At 43.0% G+C, this 22554-nt stretch overlaps 1 protein-coding gene across 3 annotated transcripts in view; it reads right to left on the bottom strand.

Moving 5' to 3' along the window:
• The window catches only part of LOC141156770 (cytochrome P450 3A8-like), a 492460-nt gene that overhangs the window by 308618 nt on the left and 161288 nt on the right, over positions 1-22554 (bottom strand). The window contains exon 2 of one of the 3 annotated variants that reach the window (XM_073643156.1): positions 12128-12291. The exons of the other annotated variants lie outside the window; for them this stretch is intronic. The gene's annotated coding sequence lies outside the window, so the exon portion shown is untranslated. The remainder of the gene's footprint in view (positions 1-12127; positions 12292-22554) is intronic. 3 annotated transcript variants of the gene reach the window in all.

Here is a 22554-nt window from a genome sequence, read left to right as displayed (position 1 = left end):
GAGGCTCCAGACATGACCTGAATGCTGGTATTGTTGGCTTATTTGTTAGTGCTGGTATTGCTAAATCTAATTGATTGGCATTACTGACCTTGTGATTTGGACTGTTTATTGATTTAAGTTCTTCTCGTCTTATGGCTTGGTGTACTATGGATCTGATATTGCCTTTTTTTTGGACTTTGCTATCTCTTCCAGAGTTTGTACTTCTGCTTACCTTAATATGACCCCCTGCTTGTCTTACTATGCTATCTTCAAAAACTAGCAATTTTCATTCATTGCCAATCCACACTACTCCGGCCCTCCAGGTACCACAAACCTGGGTATTCTCTGCTATAAAGTCCACACATGTGAGGGTGTTCATAGGTGAAGCCAGCATAATCTCTTAGATCCTGTGCTTGGTTTAGCTTGCAAAAATTGGACTGTCCACATATAGTAGTGGTGGAGGTTATAGTCTGCTCCCGGAACTAGAAAGGGTTAAAAGCACGTTCTCGAAGTTAGAATCCTCTGGTGCTACAGTTTGGCATAGGTAGGGTTAACTGTGACATCCGGCCCAGTAGAGGAAGGGGGAACTCAGTGCTAGTGTCTAGTGCAGGAAGTGAGCACAGTCAGTAGTGTGCAGTACTGCAGAAAGTTAGCAGGCTCTGCAAAGGCTTCTAGGGTAGACGTGGGCCTAGTATCCCGGACAGTGGATCGACTGAGAATCCCTCCCTTAGCCGGCCTGGGAACCTCGAGGAAGTCGTTGGGGGCCTGGGGACGCATTCTGTCTGTGAGGCTGCAGAAGAAGTCAAGACTCAAGCTCTAGGAGGTGGAGTGAATTGGGATCCAGCTATGCTGTCATTGGTGAGGAAGAGCCTCTAGGGCTAGAGAAGAAAGCAACAGAGATGCTTCACCTAAATCGGGAACCAGGGCTGAAGTTGTATCCGGTACCTGTGGGAAAGATGACAAACCGTTGGGCCTTATCCTTTATACCTGCCTGTAAATACTGCCAGTTACCAAGTAAAGTTCTGGTTGTTTTTATAAACTCTGTGTCCTCTGAATTGATTGCTGCCCTGTTCCAGAAGAAGAATTCCTGGAGTCAGAAGTGGCCTGCTGGCCAGAAGTAAGTGAGAAACACCACATACACAGCAGCACACTAGAGCAAAGACACACTTTGTCTGTAGGGAGCCAAAGCAAGCATGGGCTACAGCTCGCCCATGACAACCTCGTTTGGGCACCTTACACGCTCAGAGGATTTCCTGTTTATGTTTTTTTAGAGGGAAGAAGGAGCTTATGAATGATGTACCATATCTCACTGTAAGCCTGTAAAGAAAGAAACACAAACATATGTAACAGCACGCCGAAATATATGCTAGTGTTAAATATAAATATGAGGAACTTTTTAAGAAGATTTCAGCCATAAATATTTACTTTTGAAAAATTGTGACACTAGTGACTACTCACGGATAAGCCATAACGCTGGGTAGTCAAAAGCCAGGAGAGACTGTCATAGACAGAGGGGTGAGATGAAAGCGTAGTCAGGAAACAGTTGGAGGTCAATACTCCAAGAAGGTAGCGGATCACAATAAAAGGGCTAGACAAAAGAATGGTCAAGACAAATCCTAGGTCGAGCAGAAAAGATCAGAATACCAGACAAGAAGCAGAGAGCAAGCACACACTTCATGAGCAAAGCTACAACTAGCAGCAATCAATGCCAGAGAGCTGGTTACGTAGCCAGGTAATTACTCTGGACAAGAGACACATGGTTGAAGCCCCGGCACATCCTGGTTCTGATTAGATGGCTAAACTGTCACTCCAGACACTGACAGCTCAGCACGCCCCCCACATCCGATTGCATGGCTGAACTGTCCATCACCATACTGACAGCTCAGCATGCCCTATTCCAAGATTGGATGGCAGAACTGTCATTTACTGTGTCCAGACACTCAGATAGGAGGAATCAGGACAAAAATACATTTTAAAAGCTACCTAGTTGGACAGGTGGATCACTGGTGGCTTCTCCCCACCCTCTTCTTTTGAGTGACAGGTCTCTCCCAATACAAGCAGTCAGGGCATTCTAGGGGAGGGAGAAGCTGCCAGGGACCCGCCTGTCCGACTAGTCTCCTGTGCAGCTTGGTCCCTGGTGGCTACTAAACCATGTTTTTTCTCTAGAATGTCACCACATTTCAGAGTATATATAGTACATATATGGCTAAAATCATGCAACTAGTGTTGGATACATGCTGGCCATGGATTGCACAGCATGTATCGGCTGTCAGGTTATCTTTAAATTTCTTAGCGTACATTTTGAACCAGATTTTGTGAGTCTATCTGCCAGACAACAAGGTAAACACTTCAGAAAGGACCCTACACTTACTTCTCCTGGGCTAAGCCCTACAAAATTGGGGCAAAGATCCAGTTTCACTCTGTTCTAATTAAAAATACTTGGACAGATAGTGAGGGTACTACTTTCCCTTTCATTTCAGCATTATTCCAGAAAACACCACTGTGTCAAGCAATTTCCCCATTTGTAATGGCCAACTGACTTTACTTGCACTTAAAGTGAAACTTAACTCTCAAAATTACATAATTAAAAACATCAGACTGAAACACAAAAAAAAACACAGCTCTGCCAATTTTCTCTATGAGAAAACTGCTGCCAGAATCCTCAGGTGATGGATTATCACCTGAGGACAAATCCGCAATGTTCCCAGAGAACAAATCCGCAATGTGAGAGGAGAACAACTAAAAAAGGAAAAAAAAAGTTTAACAATATTAATACATACAATTTTTAATTGCCCCCTTTATTCCTTATTTAAAATATATTAAAAAGTAAATATATTTGGTATCACCGTGTTCATAAGAGTCCAATCTATCAAAATATAACATTAATTAACCCACTTAGTAAACACTATAAAGTGAAAAAAAAGTCAAAATGTCAGAATTGCAGCATTTCAGTAGCCTCAACTCTGCATAAATATGCAATAAGAAGCAATCAAAACATTGTATTTACCTTAAAATTATCAATAGAAGCATCATCTTGCTTCCCAAAAATAAGCCCTCACATAGCTCTATTGTCCTAAAAATGAAAATGATTCGAGTCTTGGGAAATGACAACACATGCAATTTTTTTACACTACTATAAAAAAATATATACACTTCTCAAAAAAATAAAGGGAACACTCAAATAACACATCCTAGATCTGAATGAATTAAATATTCTCATTGAATACTTTGTTCTGTACAAAGTTGAATGTGCTGACAACAAAATCAAACAAAAATCATCAATGGAAATCAAATTTATTAACCAAGGGAGGCCTGGATTTGGAGTCACCCCCAAAATTCAAGTGGAAAAACACACTACAGGCTAATCTAACTTTGATGTAATGTCCTTAAAACAAGTCAAAATGAGGCTCAGCATTGTGTGTGGCCTCCACGTTCCTGTATGACCTCCCTACAATGCCTGGGCATGCTCCTGATGAGGTTGCGGATGGTCTCCTGTGGGATCTCCTCCCAGACCTGGACTAAAGCATCCGCCAACTCCTGGACAGTCTGTAGCGCAATGTTGGTGGATGGAGCAATACATGATGTCCCAGATGTGCTCAATCGGATTCAGGTCTGGGGAACGGGCGGGCCAGTCCATAGCTTCAATGCCTTCATCTTGCAGGAACTGCTGACACACTCCAGCCACATGAGGTCTGGCATTGTCCTGCATTAGGAGGAACCCAGGGCCAACTGCACCAGCATATGGTCTCACAAAGGGTCTGAGGATCTCATCTCGGTACCTAATGGAGGTTAGGCTACCTCTGGTGAGCATATGGAGGGCTGTGCGGCCCTCCAAAGAAATGCCGCCCCACACCATTACTGACCCACTGCCAAACCGGTCATGCTGAATTATGTTGCAGGCAGCAGATCGTTCTCCACAGTGTCTCCAGACTCTGTAACGTCTGTCACATGTGCTCAGTGTGAACCTGCTTTCATCTGTGAAGAGCACAGAGCGCAAGTGGCGACTTTGCCAATCCTAGTGTTCTGTGGCAAATGCCAAGCGCACTGCACGGTGTTGGGCTGTGAGCACAACCCCCATTTGTGGACATCGGGCCCTCATACCACCCTCATGGAGTCGGTTTCTAACCGTTTGTGCAGACACATGCACATGCACATGGAATAAATGGCGCTATAATAATAAATAATAATAATAATAATTTGTGGCCTGCTGGAGGTCATTTTGCAGGGCTCTGGCAGTGCTTCTCCTGTTCCTCCTTGCACAAAGGCAGAGGTAGCAGTCCTGCTGCTGGGTTGTTGCCCTCCTACGGCCCTCTCCATGTCTCCTGGTGTACTGGCCTGTCTCCTGCTAGCGCCTCCAGCCTCTGGACACTACGCTGACAGACACAGCAAACCTTCTTGCCACAGCTTGCATTGATGTGCCATCCTGGATGAGTTGCACTACCTGAGCAACTTCTGTGGGTTGTAGAGTTCATCTCATGCTACCACGAGTGTGAAAGCACAACCAACATTCAAAAGTGACCAAAATATCAGCCAGAAAGCATTGGTACTGAGATGTGGTCTGTGGTCCACACCTGCAGAAATACTCCTTTATTGAGGGTGTCTTGATAATTGCCAATAATTTCCATCTATTGTCTATTCCATTTTCACAACAGCATGTGAAATTGATTGTCAATCAGTGTTGCTTCCTAAGTGGACAGTTTGATTTCACAGAGGTTTGATTTACTTGGAGTTATATTCTGTTGTTTAAGTGTTCCCTTTATTTCTTTGAGCAGTGTATATATATACATGTTTGGTATCGCTGTAGTTGTACTGACCTGGAGAATTGTAATACCAGATCATTTCAATCACACATTTAGGCTGCGTGCCCGCTATGCATTTTTCAAGCGTTTTTGCCGCTGAATTTCTACAGCGAAAACACTTAAAAAATGCTTGGTAATACGTGCCCCATTGTCCCCAATGATAATCTGCATGTGCTGTGCACATGCTGCGGAAATTTCCGCTGCGGATTATCATTGTGGAAAAATACGCAGCATGTCCATTAATTTTGCAGACACGCAGCGTAATTGCCGCCATTGACTTGCATTGAAACGCATATTATCTGTGTCAGCACATTTGCACACACGGATAATATGCTTTTCTATGTGTGGATGGTACCCGGGTTTGGAGAAGAGGAGACTCTCCTCCAGACCCAGGTACCATAGAACCTGTTAAAAAAAGAATTTAAAATAAAAAATAAAGATTATCCTTACCTTCCGATGGCCCCCGGTATTTTCTCCGCTGCGTCCGGTCTTTTGTATGGGTCGCGGTGGTGTGAGGACCCGACATGATGTCATTTAGTCACATGACAGGTCACGTGACCGCTTACGTCGGCGGTCGCATGACGTGTCACATGACTCAATGACGTCATCCGACGGAGCAGAGAAAACACCGGGGGACATCGGAAGGTAAGTATAATCTTTATTTTTTATTTTTTACCATTCTTATTCTTTTTTTTTAACTATTACTTGGTCACACTATATAAATCCATGCCGGTTGCATGGATTCATATAGTGTGACCAAGTTGTCAAGCACTTTCCAAGTGATACTAAAATCGCTTGGAAAAGCGCTTGATAACCCGCATGCAGAAATGCATGCAAAAACGCTTGACAAACGCTTCTACATGGCAAGAAAAACGCATGTAAAATCCGCATGCGTTTTTCCTGGCAGGGAGAAGCGGAAAAAAAATGCAGCATTTCTGCATCGTGGGCACTTAGCCTTAAAGCCATTAAAACAAAAAGAAAAAAAAAATTATAGAGTTTCGATTTTTCAACTTGGATTTTTTCCCCTACAAAATACAAACTCTCAAACAGCTATGTCGATGGAATAATAAAAAGTTATGACTCTTGGAATAATGGGAGGAAAAAGTTAAAGCGAAAAATGCCTGATCATTAAGGGGCTAAAGCAGTACAAAATGAAACTTAAAAACAAGGAAAGCTAGGTTAGGTCTCTTTCATGCATCCGGATATTTCCAGTACTGGAAAAACCAGTACCGGAGAAATCCGTGTCCTTGTGTCCGTGTGTACGTGCGTGGTATACGCGTGGCAACCATATGCTGCATCAGTATCACACGTACAGGCGCCTGGGAATCAGGGATATAGTTAGCGCTGTTCCCAAGTGTTGGATGCTGAAGGCATCCCTCATCATGGTCCCCTGCATGCGCTGCGATTAGCACCAGCAGGGGACAATGTTGAGAGTAGTATTCACCTCCCGATGTCTCCAAAACCTGTAAAAATAAGGCTATGTGCCCACGATGCAGATTTGAAGCAGAAATTTCCTGAGCGTTTTTGTCTCTCCTTGCCAGAAAAAACGCATGAAGATTTACATGCGTTTTTGACACGTTTTTGATGCGTTTTTTTAAGCGTTTTTGAACATCAATGAATGATCTTTGGAGCTAAATAAAGTTGGTGGGACATTGCTTAAGCCCATTGGATTACCATAAGAACTGGGGTGAGTATATTGGTTCATTTAAATGATTAAAGAATGGGTTGGTTGTATTTCAAATAAAGTGTTTACACTGTGTCTGTGTGTTTCTTTATTTTGTTTGGTCATGAAAAGGTCTGATTGAAACCTTGACATCACCAGACAAAAGAGCTAGGTGTCAGCTAGTCCCATTCACTCAATCTTCATTAACATTTCTATTCATGTAATTTATGTGACTGCTGTGAGCTGTTTTTTTTTGCCTGGGAATGTGCCACTAGGCAAACATTTTCCCTGGCCATAATTAACATCTCACAGCTGGTTCATTAGCCCCTATGTCCCCCTCCCCGATCAGCACTCAGCATCGCATTGGTCACAACGTATTTATGTTGCGTCCAAAACACGGAGTTATAGTGCCGCACTTTTGTTGCCAGTAAATGTGAATCCACATTTCAATTGGTCAAAATCTGCAGCGGAGACTAGCAAGTCTGATATAGAAATTGACATGCTGTGGGTGAGTTTGGGTAAGTGGCCACAGTCAGGAGCCGCTGCAGGTTTGATGCTGCGTGTTTATACAGCGTGAAACCCGCAGCGTCCAGATGTTACAGCATAGTGAATGGGATCTCTAGAAATCCCATGTCCACTATGGTTGCATCAGAGGCTGTGGATCACCCACAGACACTGACATGCGGAGGGAAAGCCGACCACTGGGGGCTGATATTAGTAGCCGCGGAAGGGGCCATTAGCCAACAATGTTCCAAGGCTATTAATATCAGCCCACAGCTGTTTGTTTAGCCTTTACTGGCTAGATTACAGGGGGACCCCAGAAAAAAATTGACGTGGGGTCCCTCTATAAAATCTAGCCAGCAAAGGCTAAACTAGACTGCTGCGGGTTGATATTAATAGCCATGGAAGGGGCCATGAATACTAGCCCCCTCTGCGGCTATTAATAATACCCCTCAGCAGTCCCAGAAATGGTGCATCCATAAGATGCGCCAAATCTGGCGCTTAGCCTTGCTCTTCCATGCTGCCCTGTAGTAGTGGCAGGGGGTAATGGGGTTGAGGTTCACATCAGCCTTGTATTGGTGGCTGACGTGAAGCCCAGGTTAGTAATGAGGGTGTCTATAAGACGCCCCCATTACTAACCGCGTAGTAAAATGGTCGGCGCATTTTCAATAAAAGACACGGCCAGAATAAAGAATTTTAATGAAATAAAACAGACATGGTTCTACAATTTTTTTTATTACACGCCTCCGCGAAGCCTTCGATCTCCTGAAAAAAATGTAAAAAAACAATCAACAATATTCCTCACCTGTCCAACGACGTAATCCACGTAACGCCAAGGTCCCACGACGATCCGGATCATTTCTACAGCTGTGACATCAGCAATCACTGATGTCACAGCTGTAGAATAAAGCACTATATACTGACAGGGGTGTAAAATCACAGTGAAGATTAGCTGATGAGCCCCGGTGAGATAGAGAGCATGGGAAAATTCTTGTGAATCTTCTCACTCTCAGCATCAGCTGATTGGTCATGAGACCGATCAGCTGATTACCAGCTTTAGCAATCAGCTGATGGTCACGTGACCATCTGCTGATTTCTGCGACACTGATCACCTGATGGTCACGTGACCATCAGGTGATCAGTGACGTCACCGCAGGTCCTGGAAGCACACTGTGGGGCGCAAGTCCGTGCCCCGCTGTGTGCAACGAGCCGCCAATGGGACAGCATCGCCCAGGAGGATACCCGGGGCCGCCGGAGAGGTGAGTATGAAGGTTTATTTTATTATTTTTACTTTTTGATTCTTTTTTTCCTTGACGCTGGCATGCGGGCTGGGAGAAGCAGGCTGCTGCTTCTCCCACCCATGCTGCTCTCGCTGTTATCAGCCAGAGCAGCGGTCGGATTCGATTCAATGCAATAGATTAGATTCAATGCAAGTCAATGGGCGCGATTTCACTGCAAAATCGCACCTAAATTGGTTGTGCTCTGGATTTTTCCGCAATGATAATCTGTTGCGGATATTTCCGCATCATGTGCACAGCACATGCGAATTATCATTGGTAACCAGAACAGACCTCATACCAAGCATTTTTAATGCGTTTCCGCGGCAGAAATATCGCCGCAGAAATGCATAAAAACCGCATCGTGGGCACACAGCCTAAGAATAAAATAAAAAAATCATTATACTCACCTGGCTTGAGGCGACCACACACGCTGAGGAGCAGAAGAGAATGACTCGCTGGAGCTAGCGGGCACCTGACCTGTGCTGAGCTCAGTGAGAGGTGTCCTGTCACCCAGTGATTTTTTTTATTTTATTCTTCTTTTTACAGGTTTTGTAGACATCAGGCGGTGAATATTACTCTCAACGTATGATCCGTGTTTTATCAGCGTGGGGCGTTTTGCGGCCCGTGCAGCATGTAAAAAACGGACATGTCAGGGTGTTTTGCCCACAGACACTTGGTCCATGGTAACACACTGACATGTGCACAGACCCATTCATTTGAATGGGTCTACTCGAGCACCCGCAATACTCAGTGCATACTCGAGCACCCAATGCAAACTCAAGTTGCGAGCACTTTAGCTCAACACTAGTCGCCATATCGTCATCTTTTTTTTTTTTTTTTTTAAATCCCAACCCTAAACCTAGCCTAACCCTAACCCTAGCCCAACCTTAGCCCAACCCTAACCCTAGCCCAACCCTAACCCCAACCCTAGCCCCAATCCTAACCTCAACCCTAACCCCAAACCTAACCCTAGCCCCAAACCTAGCCCAACCCCAACTCCAACCCTAGCCCAACCCCAACCCTAACCCTAGCCCATCCCCAACCCTAGCCCAACACTAACCCTAGCCCAACCCTAAACCTAGCCCAACCCTAACCCCAACCCTAACCCTAGCACAATCCTAACCCGAGAGTTTATTTTTTATGCCGTTCCTCGTGCGGTATAAGTGATTAAATGACTTTATTCTTCGGGTCGGTGCAATTACAGCGATACCAGAATCATATCGGGTTTTTATGATTGACAGCTGTCACACACTAAAAGACGCATTTTTTTTAAAATCTAGTTTTTGCGTCGCCATATTTTGAGAGCTATAATTTTCCCATATTTTGGCCGACAGAGTCATGTTACGGCTTGTGTTTTGCGGGATGAGTTGACGTTTTTATTGGTACCATTTTCAGGCATGTGACATTTTTTGATCGCGTTCTATTCTGATTTTTGGGAGGCAGAAAAAAAACAAAAACCCACAATTCAGGAATTGTTTTTTTTTTTTTTATGCTGTTCCGCGTGTGGTAAAATTTATAAGGTTGCTTTATTTTTTGGGTCAGTACATTTACAGCGGTACCACATTTATATCATTTTTCTATGTTTTGGTGCTTTTACACAATAAAAGCTATTTTATAGAAAAAATTATTTTTTAGCATCGCTTTATTCTGAGAGTTATAACTTTTTTATTTTTCGACTGATGGAGCTGTATGGCGGCTTGTTTTTTGCGGGACAAGATGACATTTTCAGCGGTACAATTTTTATTTATATTCGTCTTTTCTCATTCAAAAAGTCACACAGTGCTCCTTCCCTTCTGAACTCTTCCGTGTGCCCAAACACTGTATTTTCCCCACATATGGGGTATTGGCGTACTCAGGAGAAATTGCACAAAAGTTTTTGGGGTCTATTTTCTCCTCTTACCCTTGTGAAAATAAAAAATTGGGGCAAAAACATAATTTTTGTGGAAAAAGTTTGATTTTTTTATTTTCACGGCTCCATGTTATAAACTTCTGTAAAACACTTGGGGGTTCAGGGTGCTCACCACCTAGATAAGTTCCCTGAGGGGTCTAGTTTCCAAGATAGTGTCACTTGTGGGGGGTACCCACTGTTTAGGCACATCAGGGGCTCCCCAAACGCAATATGGTGTCGGCTAATTATTCAAGGAAATTTTATATTCAAAAAGTCAAATGGCGCTCCTTCCCTTCCGAACCCTGCCGTGCACCCAAACAGTGGTTTTCCCACACATATGGGGTATCTGCTTACTCAGGAGAAATTGCACAACAAATTGCATGGTGCAATTTCTCCTGTTGCCCTTATGAAAATGCAAAATTGGGGGCTGAAAAACATTTTTGGGGAAATTGCACAACAAATTTTGGGGTCCATTTGTCCATTTTATTGGGTCTAAAGTAACATTTTTGTGAAAAAAGTTAAATGTTCATTTTTTTCTTCCACATTTCAAAAATTCCTGTGAAGCACCTGAAGGCTTAATAAAGTACTTGAATGTGGTTTTGAGCACCCTGAGGGGTGCAGTTTTTAGAATGGTGTCACTTTTGGGTATTTTCTGTCATAAAGACCCTTCAAAGTCACTTCAAATGTGATGTGGTCCCTAAAAAAATGGTTTTGTAAATTTTGTTGGAAAAATTAGATATCGCTGGTCAACTTTTAACCCTTATAGCTCCCTAATAAAAAAAAAATTTGGGTTCCAAAATTGTGCTGATGTAAAGTAGACAGGAGGGAAATGTTATTTATTAACTATTTTGTGTGACATATCTCTCTGATTTAAGGGTATAAAAATTCAAATTTTGAAAATTGCAAAATGTTCAAAATTTTTGCCAAATTTCCGTTTTTTTCACAAATAAACGCAAGTGATATCAAAGAAATTTTACCACATTCATTAAGTACAATATGTCACGAAAAAACAGTCTCAGAATCAGGGGAATCCGTTGAAGCATTCCAGAGTAATTACCTCATAAAGTGACAGTGGTCAGAATTGTAAAAATTGGCCTGGTCATTAACGTGCAAACCACCTTGGGTTGTAAAGGGGTTAAGTGGTCGGATTGAATTCTAAGGCAATATGTAAGGGGGCTGGACAATGACTGTCACATTCCTACCCTTGCAGACACCAATCACATCATGTGTATTGTGTAATGGGAATTATGCCATGCCTCCTTTGGATATATCGTGTAATGTGATTTGTAATGTATTGTCATGTGGTCATATACAGTGTTATAAGCATACTGACTGTAGTTTACATAGAAAAATATTTTGATTTGAGAGTCCTCAGTGGTTGATACCTTTTAATGGCTAACTGAAAACATGGTAATAAATTGCAAGAAACTACTCAGGTTTCTTCATCAGGCATACAATAACACAAAATCTGAAGAGTCACATATTTATACACAGCAAGACACAGAAATAATTCAATAGATGAGACAAGTGATGTAAAGCAGAACTATGGGAAGAGATAAACAGTTGTGGCCGTAAATATTGGAATAGTTCATAGATAAAGAGTGTGAAAGTTTCATTATCCTGTAAATAAAGTCTGGTCCGGGGCTGTGATGACCCAACAGGTCTGAGGAGCACATTCCTTGGTTGATGTAGAATGACATAAATCCATGCGACACATTCATTCCTGCTCTGAAGGTGTCAAATGTCGTCATAAGTTTATATTCCCAAACTATTCTGTCTCTCTGAGATTTGAAATGACCTTTTAATACCAGTAATTTCATGTCTGTGATACTGTGATCAGGGATTGAAAAATGTTTTGCTACAGGTAGATCTATTCTTTTTTCTTTTATTGTGTGGCGATGAGAATTCATCCTTGTTCTGAGTTTTTGCCCTGTCTCCCCTACATACAGGCCCCCAGCTGGACATTTGGTACATATAATTAAGTACACCACATTAGATGTGATACAGCTAAAAGTACCTTGGATCTTGTAGCCCTTATGTGAGTTGGGGATCTTCATCTTGTCTGTGGTTATTATAAATGGACAGGTTTTACACTTTTTCTGGATGCAGGGAAAGGTTCCTGTAGCTGGTGGAGATGACACAGAGCTTCTGACAATGATGCTTCTTTGATTTGGGGGATGCCTGAAACACAGAAGTAAGGGGTCTGGAAATATGGATTGTAATCGGGCATCTTTTTGTAGTAAAGGTTGTAGTTTCCATGCAGCTCCCCTTAGCACCTCCAGGTTTGGATTGTAGGTGACTACTAGAAGCACCCGGTTTCTTTTGTGTTATATTATGCCTGATGAAGATACCTGAGTAGTTTTGAAAGCTTGCAATTTATTACCATCTGTTCAGTTAGCCATTAAAAGGTATCAACCACTGAGGACTCTCAAATCTAAATATTTTTCTATCTATTGGCTAAAACGGTACAAAGATGTATATTTTTCCTGTAGTTTAGGTAGTGACGTTAAGGTAGGATAGTGTTAATGTTTGGGACTAGCCCATAGTGGGAGGGTATTAGTGTTAGGCAGTAACTGCTTCCTGTAGCTAGTGAGATAGGGTTTGGAGAGTGAAGAGAGCAGTGCTGCCATGGAGTGATCTACAGTAAAAGGAGACCTAAGGACATGGATAGCGAGATCCTGAAGAGAAGTAACCGACGAGACAGAGCGGCCTTCCAGAAAAGAGTCCTTGGATAGGATGAGAGTCACAAAAACCCTGAGCTTTCAAACACCGAAGGTAATAGGCCTAAACAGGACTGAGTTTATGGGACTAGTGGGGGTCCTGAGCGGTAGATCCAGGGCGCCAGTAGTGGAATAAATAGGACATGTAACCACTGAGTGAGTAGAGAGACTTGCTGATCAGGACTGTGGCATAGAAGCTAGGTTGTGATGAAGTAGGGTGAAACAGTGTCCCTCACTAGCCCTGGAGTAAACTACAGAAAAAGGATACCTTCCCTTGAGAAAGCCGATCAGTATACACGCGAAACGCGCGTCAGGAAGCGGGCTTTCCCTTCTATCTTTTGGATTACTGACCTAGGGTAAGCACTGTTTATCTGCTATCCTCCTCTACTGTGGTGGTTTTTTCTACATGCCCCAATGGGGGGTTCTATTTTCTCCATCGCTAACTGGACTTTTATGGCTGACCTATTTACTAGTGATTTATTTAATCTGGATACTGCCTTAATCTATAGTCCATTCGTAGGGCTCTACTCTGTGGAGCCCTATTGCCACAGTTAGGGGTCGGGGGATCTATGTACTTTATGGATGCAAGCCATATCTATTGATACATGATTTTGTCGGTGTGTATCCCTCTGCTATCCCCATTCCCCCCCCCTAGTACTGTCAGTATTCGCTGCTACCGTTCCTAGCCCCCTTGCACATGTCTTTTTATTATATGTTTTGTGTTGTCTCATATTCTGTGTCAATAAAATTTATACCTTTTTATCTTTGACAAAAAGCTCCGTTTTTTCTCTTGGTGGTATACATGCTTTTGGAGTTTAGTACTTGTTATTGCACACTACCTGTGGTTCATATAGTGTGCTACTAGGCAATATGCCTTTGGGATTTTTTGTTGTAGAAAAAGGATACTGTGTGAATGAACATTCTTTGTACTGTAAAGGAAACGTGCATACGACTTTGTACCCACTATCCCTTGTACATTATCCTTACCAAGTTACCGTTCAGTAAAGACATTATTTTTGAAAGGAAGTCTCCTTTATTCAACTGTGGAACCTATGGTCCTGACCAGCCCACACCACCAGCTATTGGTGGCCTGCACGGGCGTGATGCCCTCACAGTACAAGTACACACACCCAGCCAGGACCGCCGGGGCGTAAAAGGAGACAAGTGCCTCACCCACAGCTACCACCCCGCTTCACACTACATACTGGTGCATCTCACAAAATTAGAATATCATCAAAAAGTTTATTTATTTCAGTTCTTCAATACAAAAAGTGAAACTCATATATTATATAGAGTCATTACAAACAGAGAGATCTATTTCAAATGTTTGTTTCTGCTAATGTTGATCATTATGGCCTACAGCCAATGAAAACACAAAAGTCCTTATCTCAGAAAATTAGAATACTTTATAACAACAGCTTGAAAAATGTTTTTAGGCTATGTGCCCACGATGCAGAAATGCTTCGGATTTTTCCTGAGCGTTTCTGCATCTCCCCTTGCAGAAAAAACGCATGCGGATTGTACATGCGTTTTGTACATGCGGATTGTACATGCGTTTTTCCTGCCAGGGACATGCGGATGTGAAGCATTCTTCACATGCATTTCCACATGCGGGTTGTCAAGCGCTTTCCAAGCGATTTTAGCATCACTTGGAAAGTGCTTGACAACTTGGTCACACTATATAAATCCGTGCAAACAGCATGGATTTATATAGTGTGGCCTGAGAGAATATCAAAAAATAAAAAATAAACCTATACTTACCTTCCGATGCTTCGCTTGGTCCCAGCTGCCGGCAGATCGCGGTACACTGAAGGACCTGCCGATGTCAGCGTCGCGTGACCCGTCACATGACTATGACGTCAGCGCAGGTCCTTCAGTCCATCGCGAACTGCCGGCATGAGAGGAGGAGCGAATCGGGGGCCGCCAGAAGGTAAGTATATATTTATTTTTTATTTTATTCTTTTTTTTTTACAGTTTTCTATGGTACCCAGGTCCGGATGAGAGTCTCCTCTTCTCTAGACCTGGGTACCATCTGCACATTGGAACGCATGGAATGCACATCTACATATACAGTGATGCGGAATCCATGCGTTCTAATGCAAGTCAATGGCGGCGAAAACGCAGCATTTCAGCAAAATAATTGGTAGTGCTGCGTTTTTTCCGCAATGATAATCCGCAGCGGAAATTTCCGCAGCATGTGCACAGCACATGGGGATTATCATTGGGGAACATGGCAGGCCGCCTACCATGCGTTTTTTAAGCATTTTTGCAGCGTTTTTGCCACTGCGGAAACGCTTAAAAAACGCATCGTGGGCACACAGCCTTAAAATCCGAAATGTTGGCCTACTGAAATGTATGTTCAGTAAATGTACTCAATATTTGGTCGGGGCTCCTTTTGCATCAATTACTGCATCAATGCGGCGAGGCATGTAGGCAATCAGCCTGTGGCACTGCTGAGGTGTTATGGCAGCCCAGGTTGCTTTGATAGCAGCCTTCAGCTCATCTGCATTGTTGGGTCTGGTGTCTCTTATCTTCCTCTTGACAATACCCCATAGAGAATCTATGGGGTTAAGGTCAGTTAAGTTTTCTGGCCAATCAAGCACAGTGATACTGTTGTTTTTAAATCAGACATTGGTACTTTTGGCAGTGTGGACAGGTGTCAAGTCCTGCTGGAGAATGAAATTTCCATCTCCAAAAAGCTTGTCGGCAGGGGGAAGAATGAAGTGCTCTAAAATTTCCTGGTAGACGGCTGCGCTGACTTTGGTCTTGATAAAACACAGTGGACCTACACCAGCAGATGACATGTTTCCCCAAACCATCACTGATTGTATAAACTTCACACTAGACCTCAAGCAGCTTGGATTGTTTGCCTCTCCACTCTTCCTCCAGACTGGTACCTTGATTTCCAAATGAAATGCTAAATTTAATTTGCGTTTACTTAGTGTCAATGACTGCCTTCTGGACATCTGTCAAGTCAGCAGTCTTCCCCATGATTGTGGAGCCTACTGAAACAGACTAAGGGATCTTTTTAAACGCTTAAGAAGCCTTTGCAGGTGTTTTTTGTTAATTATTCTAGTTTACTGAGATAATGACTTTTGTGTTTTCATTGGCTGTAAGCCATAATCATCAACGTTAACAGAAATAAACACATGAAATAGATCACTCTGTAATGACTCAATATAATATATGAGTTTCACTTTTTGTATTGAAGAACTGAAATAAATTAACTTTTTGATGATATTCTAATTTAGTGAAATGCACCTGTATGTACACATTGAAAGTCTTTTTGCTATGTTTTTGGAGCGCTCTCCAATTTTTGCATAGGATGTGGCGAGTTCCCACTTGGTTTCTGCTCCATAAACTCCTCAAAACTCAGTGTGAACATACCCTTAGATAGACTTATATTCTCTATTGATGCAGACCGGTCACTAACCTTCCTTTCATCTCTAAACTCCTAGAACGCTTGGTCCACTCCCGTCTCATCCGCTATCTCTCAGCTAGTGCTTTTCTCAACCCTTTACAATCTGGTTTCCGCACTTACTAAGCTCTCTGATGACCTACAAACAGCAAAATCCAATGGTCACTGCTCCCTGCTGTTTCTCCTAGATCTCTCTGCCCCATTTGACATTGTGGATCACCAGCTCCTCCTCACTATGCTCCACTCTATAGGTCTCAAGGACATTGTTCTCTCCTTGTTCTCTCTATTGATGAGCAAGCATTAAAATGAGCTCGGGTGCTCATTGCTCAGGTTGAGCAAATCGTAATGCTCGGGTGCTCGACCCGAGCAACGAGCCCAATGTCAGTTAATAGGAAACTCAAGCATCTTTCCGGCAGCACCCCTGGAGGGAGTTACAAAAATGAAACCAAAATAGCTTTTCCTGGAAAAAATGTTCAGGGACATTCTTTCCGGAGTAAAGATTTGCATATAAGGCAAAATAAATAACTCCTCAAAAAATGCTCCTCTACACCTTGGGCTATGTTTACACATGGCGTGTTTGATTAATTTTTGCCCTTTTGCATTGCTTCAATGGTGAAAAATACATTCACTAGTAAATGTCATTTTAACATTTTACTACCTTATCTGCCCATGTGGTGTGTGAGACATGATCAGAGACATCCTATTTCATTTATGAAGGAGGGACTCTGAAAGTCACAAAGACTTTTTAACAGGGCCTTCAGTTGGCCCTTACTATTGTTAAAGGGCCAGAAGTCATCCCTCACTATTGTTAGAGGGCCATCATCCAGCTATGCTTTGTTGTTCCCATTTTAAAGGAGCGGGTCTCCTATACTGTTATTGAGTTTCCAGTGACTGCAAGGCTGCCCAAAATTGGAAAAACCCCAATAAGCCTTTGAAGAGCTATAGAGGAGGGCCTCAGTTAAAAAAATGTTCCCATTATAAAGGAGCCAGTCTGCTATACTGTTATTACATATGCAGTGACTGCAAGGACTGCCCAAAATTTGGAAAAACCACAATACCTCTTTGAAGAGACATAGAAGAGGGTCTCAGTAAAAAATGTTCCCATTGTAAAGGAGCGGGTCTCCTATACTGTTATTGCATATGCAGTGACTGCAAGGGCTGCTCAAAATTTGAAAAAAAAACAATACTCCTTTGAAGACACATAGAGGAGGGCCTCCCACCATCATAGACACTCCTTTTGATGATGCTCCAGAGGTTCTCAATGGGGTTGAGGTCAGGGGAGCATGGGTGCCACACCATAAATTTGTCCCCTTTTATGCCCATAGCAGCCAGAGATGCAGATGTGTTATGTGCAGCATGAGACGGGGCATTATCATGCATGAAAATGATCTTGCTGCGGAATGCACGGTTCTTCTTCTTGAACCATGGAAGGAAGTGCTGTTTGAGAAACTCAACATACATTATGGAGTTTATCTTTACCCCGTCAGGGATCCTAAAAGGGCCGACAATCTCTCTCCCCATGATTCCAGCCCAAAACATTACTCCACCTCCTCCTTGTTAGCGCCGTAGCCGTGTTTGCATGGGGTGTCCATCAACCAGCCATCCTCCACTCCATCCATCTGGACCATCGAGATCATTTCATGCATGATAATGCCCCGTCTCATGCTGCACATAACACATCTGCATCTCTGGCTGCTATGGGCATAAAAGGGGGCAAACTTATGGTGTGGCACCCATGCTCCCCTGACCTCAACCCCATTGAGAACCTCTGGAGCATCATCAAAAGGAGTGTCTATGATGGCGGGAGGCAGTTCACATCTAAGCAACAGCTCTGGGAGGGTATTCTGTCCTCATGCAAAACAATTAAAGCAGAAACCATCCAAAACCTGACAAATTCAATGGACGAGAGAGTTCAGAAGCTCCTTTCAAACAAGGGGTCCTATGTGCAAATGTAACATCACCTAGAATAAAGTTTTGAGTTGAAAACTGTTTGATTTCAGTTTGTAATAACCTGCTAATGCTTATAATTTCAAAAATGACAATTTTTTTGTTCTTTATTAAAATGAAAAGGTTGAAAACTCTGCTGTGCATAATAGTTTGGAACATGCATTTTGAGTGCAGTTTGAGTGTTTTATTTTTTTTTAAAATATACTGTTATCATAGGCAAAAACCTTTCAATTGTACTCTAATAGTTATTTGACTGCAATTCATATAGGTAATTTGGGAAAATCTGAGAAAATATTATTTGCATAATAATTTGGAACACAGTGTAATGGGGGAGGGTGAAGATAGAGGAACAATAATCAGGTGGGAAGGTGTAGTTTAATGATTGGATCCGCCGTGAAGCATCGAGCGCCTTTTTCTATCAGGTATTGCTTGGGTTCAACAACTTCATAGAAAATCTTTGGTGGGATTTGAAGAATGCAGTTGCAGCAGAAAAAAACAAAAATATAAGTGAATTGGAGACCATTGTCCATTGTCTATGATCTTTCAGGAACACTGCCAGAAGCTGGTGTCTGGCTATTCATCTTGTCTGCAGAAGGTCATAACAGTCAGGGGGTCTCAACTAAGTACAAAAGATGCTTGTCATGAAGGGGATGAATAATTCTGAGACTGCATTAGCTAATAAAAGTTTCATTTTGTGTGGGATTTGGAGAAACCACTTGTTTTATTACTTGAGTTCGGCTATTTAATTTTCTCTTTTTTTATTGCTTTATTGCAAACAGCAGAAAATGTGTAAAGTTTGGAAAGAAATATGATTTGTAATGAGGGTTGACAGAGGCATAGCTAGAGATTCAGCTTAGGGGGGAAATTTGAGTGGGCCCGTAGCCAGTAATCCTAATTGTGGGTATATGAGAACCTCAGCAGATGACAGTGCTGTTACTGGAAAAAAAATATCTACAAAGACCAAGATCTATATTACCGCCATATGGCGACCATATAGTAGTATGTACCAGTCCTGCAGAACATGTAAGATAATACAGTACAGTTAGGCTATGTGCCCACGATGCAGAAATGCTCAGGATTTTTTCCTGAGCGTTTCTGCGTCTCCCTGGCAGAAAAAAACGCATGCGGATTGTACATGCGGATTGTACATGCGTTTTCCTGTAAGGGACATATGGAAATGGAGCAGCTACCCACTGACATTTCCGCATGCGGATTGACAAGCGCTTTCCAAGCGATTAGCATCACTTGGAAAGTGCTTGTGACAAACAGCATGGATTTATATAGTGTGACCCGAGAGAGTGGTAAAAATAAATGTACAGTGCCTACAAGTAGTATTCAACCCCCTGCAGATTTAGCTGGTTGACACATGCGGAATTAACTTGGCATTGTGACATTTGTACTGTAGATCAGCCTGGAAGTGGGAAATGCACTGCAGCAAATTTTTTTTTTTTTTTTTTTTTTTAAAACGTAAAAAGTTAATTCAGAGTGTCATTTATTATTCAACCCCTCAAACCACAAGAATTCTGTTTGGTCCTCCTAAAGTATTAAGAAGTAGTTCAGGCACCAAGAATAATGAGCTTCACATGTGTGGATAAAAGATCTCTTTTGCCAGCCTTTTCTGACTATTTAAGACCCTCCCCAAACTTGTGAACAGCACTCAGACATGGTCAACATGGGAAAGACAAAGGAGCATTCCAAGGCCATCAGAGACAAGATCGTGGAGGGTCACAAGGCTGGCAAGGGGTACAAAACCCTTTCCAAGGAGTTGGGCCTACCTGTCTCCACTGTTGGGAGCATCATCCGTAAGTGGAAGGCTTATGGAACTACTGTTAGCCTTCCACGGCCAGGACAGCCTTTGAAAGTGTCCTCCCGTGCCGAGGCCAGGCTTGTCCGAAGAGTCAAGGCTAACCCAAGGACAACAAGGAAGGAGCTCCGGGAAGATCTCATGGCAGTGGGGACATTGGTTTCAGTCAATACCATAAGTAACGTACTCCACCGCAATGGTCTCCGTTCCAGACGAGCCCGTAAGGTACCTTTACTTTCAAAGCGTCATGTCAAGGCTCGTCTACAGTTTGCTCATGATCACTTGAAGGACTCTGAGACAGACTGGTTCAAGGTTCTATGGTCTGATGAGACCAAGATCGAGATCTTTGGTGCCAACCACACACGTGACGTTTGGAGACTGGATGGCACTGCATACGACCCCAAGAATACCATCCCTACAGTCAAGCATGGTGGTGGCAGCATCATGCTGTGGGGCTGTTTCTCTGCCAAGGGGCCTGGCCATCTGGTCCGCATCCATGGGAAGATGGATAGCACGGCCTACCTGGAGATTTTGGCCAAGAACCTCCGCTCCTCCATCAAGGATCTTAAGATGGGTCGTAATTTCATCTTCCAACAAGACAACGACCCAAAGCACACAGCCAAGAAAACCAAGGCCTGGTTCAATAGGGAAAAAGTCAAGGTGTTGGAGTGGCCTAGTCAGTCTCCTGACCTTAACCCAATTGAAAACTTATGGAAGGAGCTCAAGAATAAAGTCCACATGAGACACCCAAAGAACCTAGATAACTTGGAGAAGATCTGCATGGAGGAGTGGGCCAAGATAACTCCACAGACCTGTGCCGGCCTGATCAGGTCTTATAAAAGACGATTATTAGCTGTAATTGCAAACAAGGGTTATTCCACAAAATATTAAACATAGGGGTTGTATAATAATTGACCCACACTTTTATGTTTAAAATTTAATAAAATTCAACTGAGCAACATAACTTTTTGGTTTGTAAGATTTATGCTTCTGTTCATAAAACCTACTCTCGTTTGCAGTTTGAAGGCTCTAACTTATTTGCATCTTATCAAACCAGCTAAATCTGCAGGGGGTTGAATACTACTTGTAGGCACTGTATACTTACCCTCCGATGGGCCCCCGGTGTCCCGCTCACTCCATTCTCCCTTGCCGGCAACAGTGAATTGAAAGACCTGCCGATGTCAGCGTCACGTGACCCGTCACATGACTCTGACGTCAGCGCAGGTCCTTCAACTCACTGCAAAGTGCCAGGAACCAAGCAGGAGCGGTGCGCGGGCCGACAGAAGGTAAGTATACATTTATTTTTTATTTTATTCTTTTTTTACAGATTTTTTAATGGTACCTGGGTGTGGAGGAGAGTCTCCTCTCATCTACACCCGGGTACCATCCGCACATTAGAACGCTTGGATTACGCATCTACATATACAGTGATGCGTAATCCATGCGGTCTAATGCAAGTCAATGGCAGCGAAGACGCACCACTTCCGCAAAATAATTGGTAGTGCTGCGTTTTTTTCTGCAATGATAATCCGCAGCGGAAATTTCCGCAGCTTGTGCACAGCACATGCGGATTATCATTGGGGAACATTGCTGCCCTTCTACCATGCGTTTTTAATGCGTTTTTAATGCGTTTCCGCAGCTGCAAAAACGCTGCGGAAACGCATTAAAAACGCATCGTGTGCACACAGCCTTATAGATAGTGATTTTACACTGAGGTTCTTTCTTATGGAATTGTTTACTTTTCTCTTCTTTTCCATCTAGCCCAGACTGACATGGCAACTTCTCCAGCCAGGACTCATCTGCAGAGATTACAACACAGACACATTTGACTTCTTACATTTCCAGCACCGTCCCCATCTATCCCCAACCTGAACAAACTCCTCATCCTGCTGATACCCCAATGCTGAGTTGCTGCTGCCTTATGTGTCCCTATTACTGCACCTGCTGTGTGGTACAATAACGGATGTTCTTTCTGCCTCACATAATAATGCCCACCACTGTGCCCCTTATATAGTAATAATGCCATCTGTGTGCCCTTTAAATGGTAAAATTGTTACCTAGAAAATATTACTGCCCTGTGGAAGTGCCCTAGAAAACAGTGGCTTACAATTTTCCTCTAAAAAGTAATAATGCCCCCTTGCACATGTTTGACGGTCACGGTACTCTGAGTGCCCCTATGACAAAAATGCTTTTTAAGTCCTCACTTAACATCTAATAATGTCCTCTGAGTCCCCAGTATACAACTCTTTATATACATTATGATGGGCCCACAGCTACCTTATACACAGTATAATGCACCCACAGCTCCTCTATACACAATATGATGTTCCCACAAGTGCCCTCTACACAATATAATGAGCCGACAACTCCTCTATACCCAGTATAGTGGGTTCACAGCTCTTATATACACAATATAATGGGCCAAAAGCTCCGCTATACAGAGTATGAAGCTCCCACAGCTTTCCTACACATAATATGATGTCCCTACTGCTCCCTCAAAACACAGAATAATGACCCCACAGTAGCCCCCAGACTGCTCTATGACCCCCCCATTA

This window comes from Phyllobates terribilis, unplaced genomic scaffold (assembly GCF_046119375.1).
Source record: "Phyllobates terribilis strain yellow unplaced genomic scaffold, ASM4611937v1 Scaffold_1__5_contigs__length_1240528914, whole genome shotgun sequence".
NCBI classification, from domain to species: Eukaryota; Metazoa; Chordata; class Amphibia; order Anura; family Dendrobatidae; genus Phyllobates; species Phyllobates terribilis.
The sequence above is the reverse complement of the archived record's forward strand: the minus strand, read 5'-3'. Positions and strand labels throughout refer to the sequence as shown.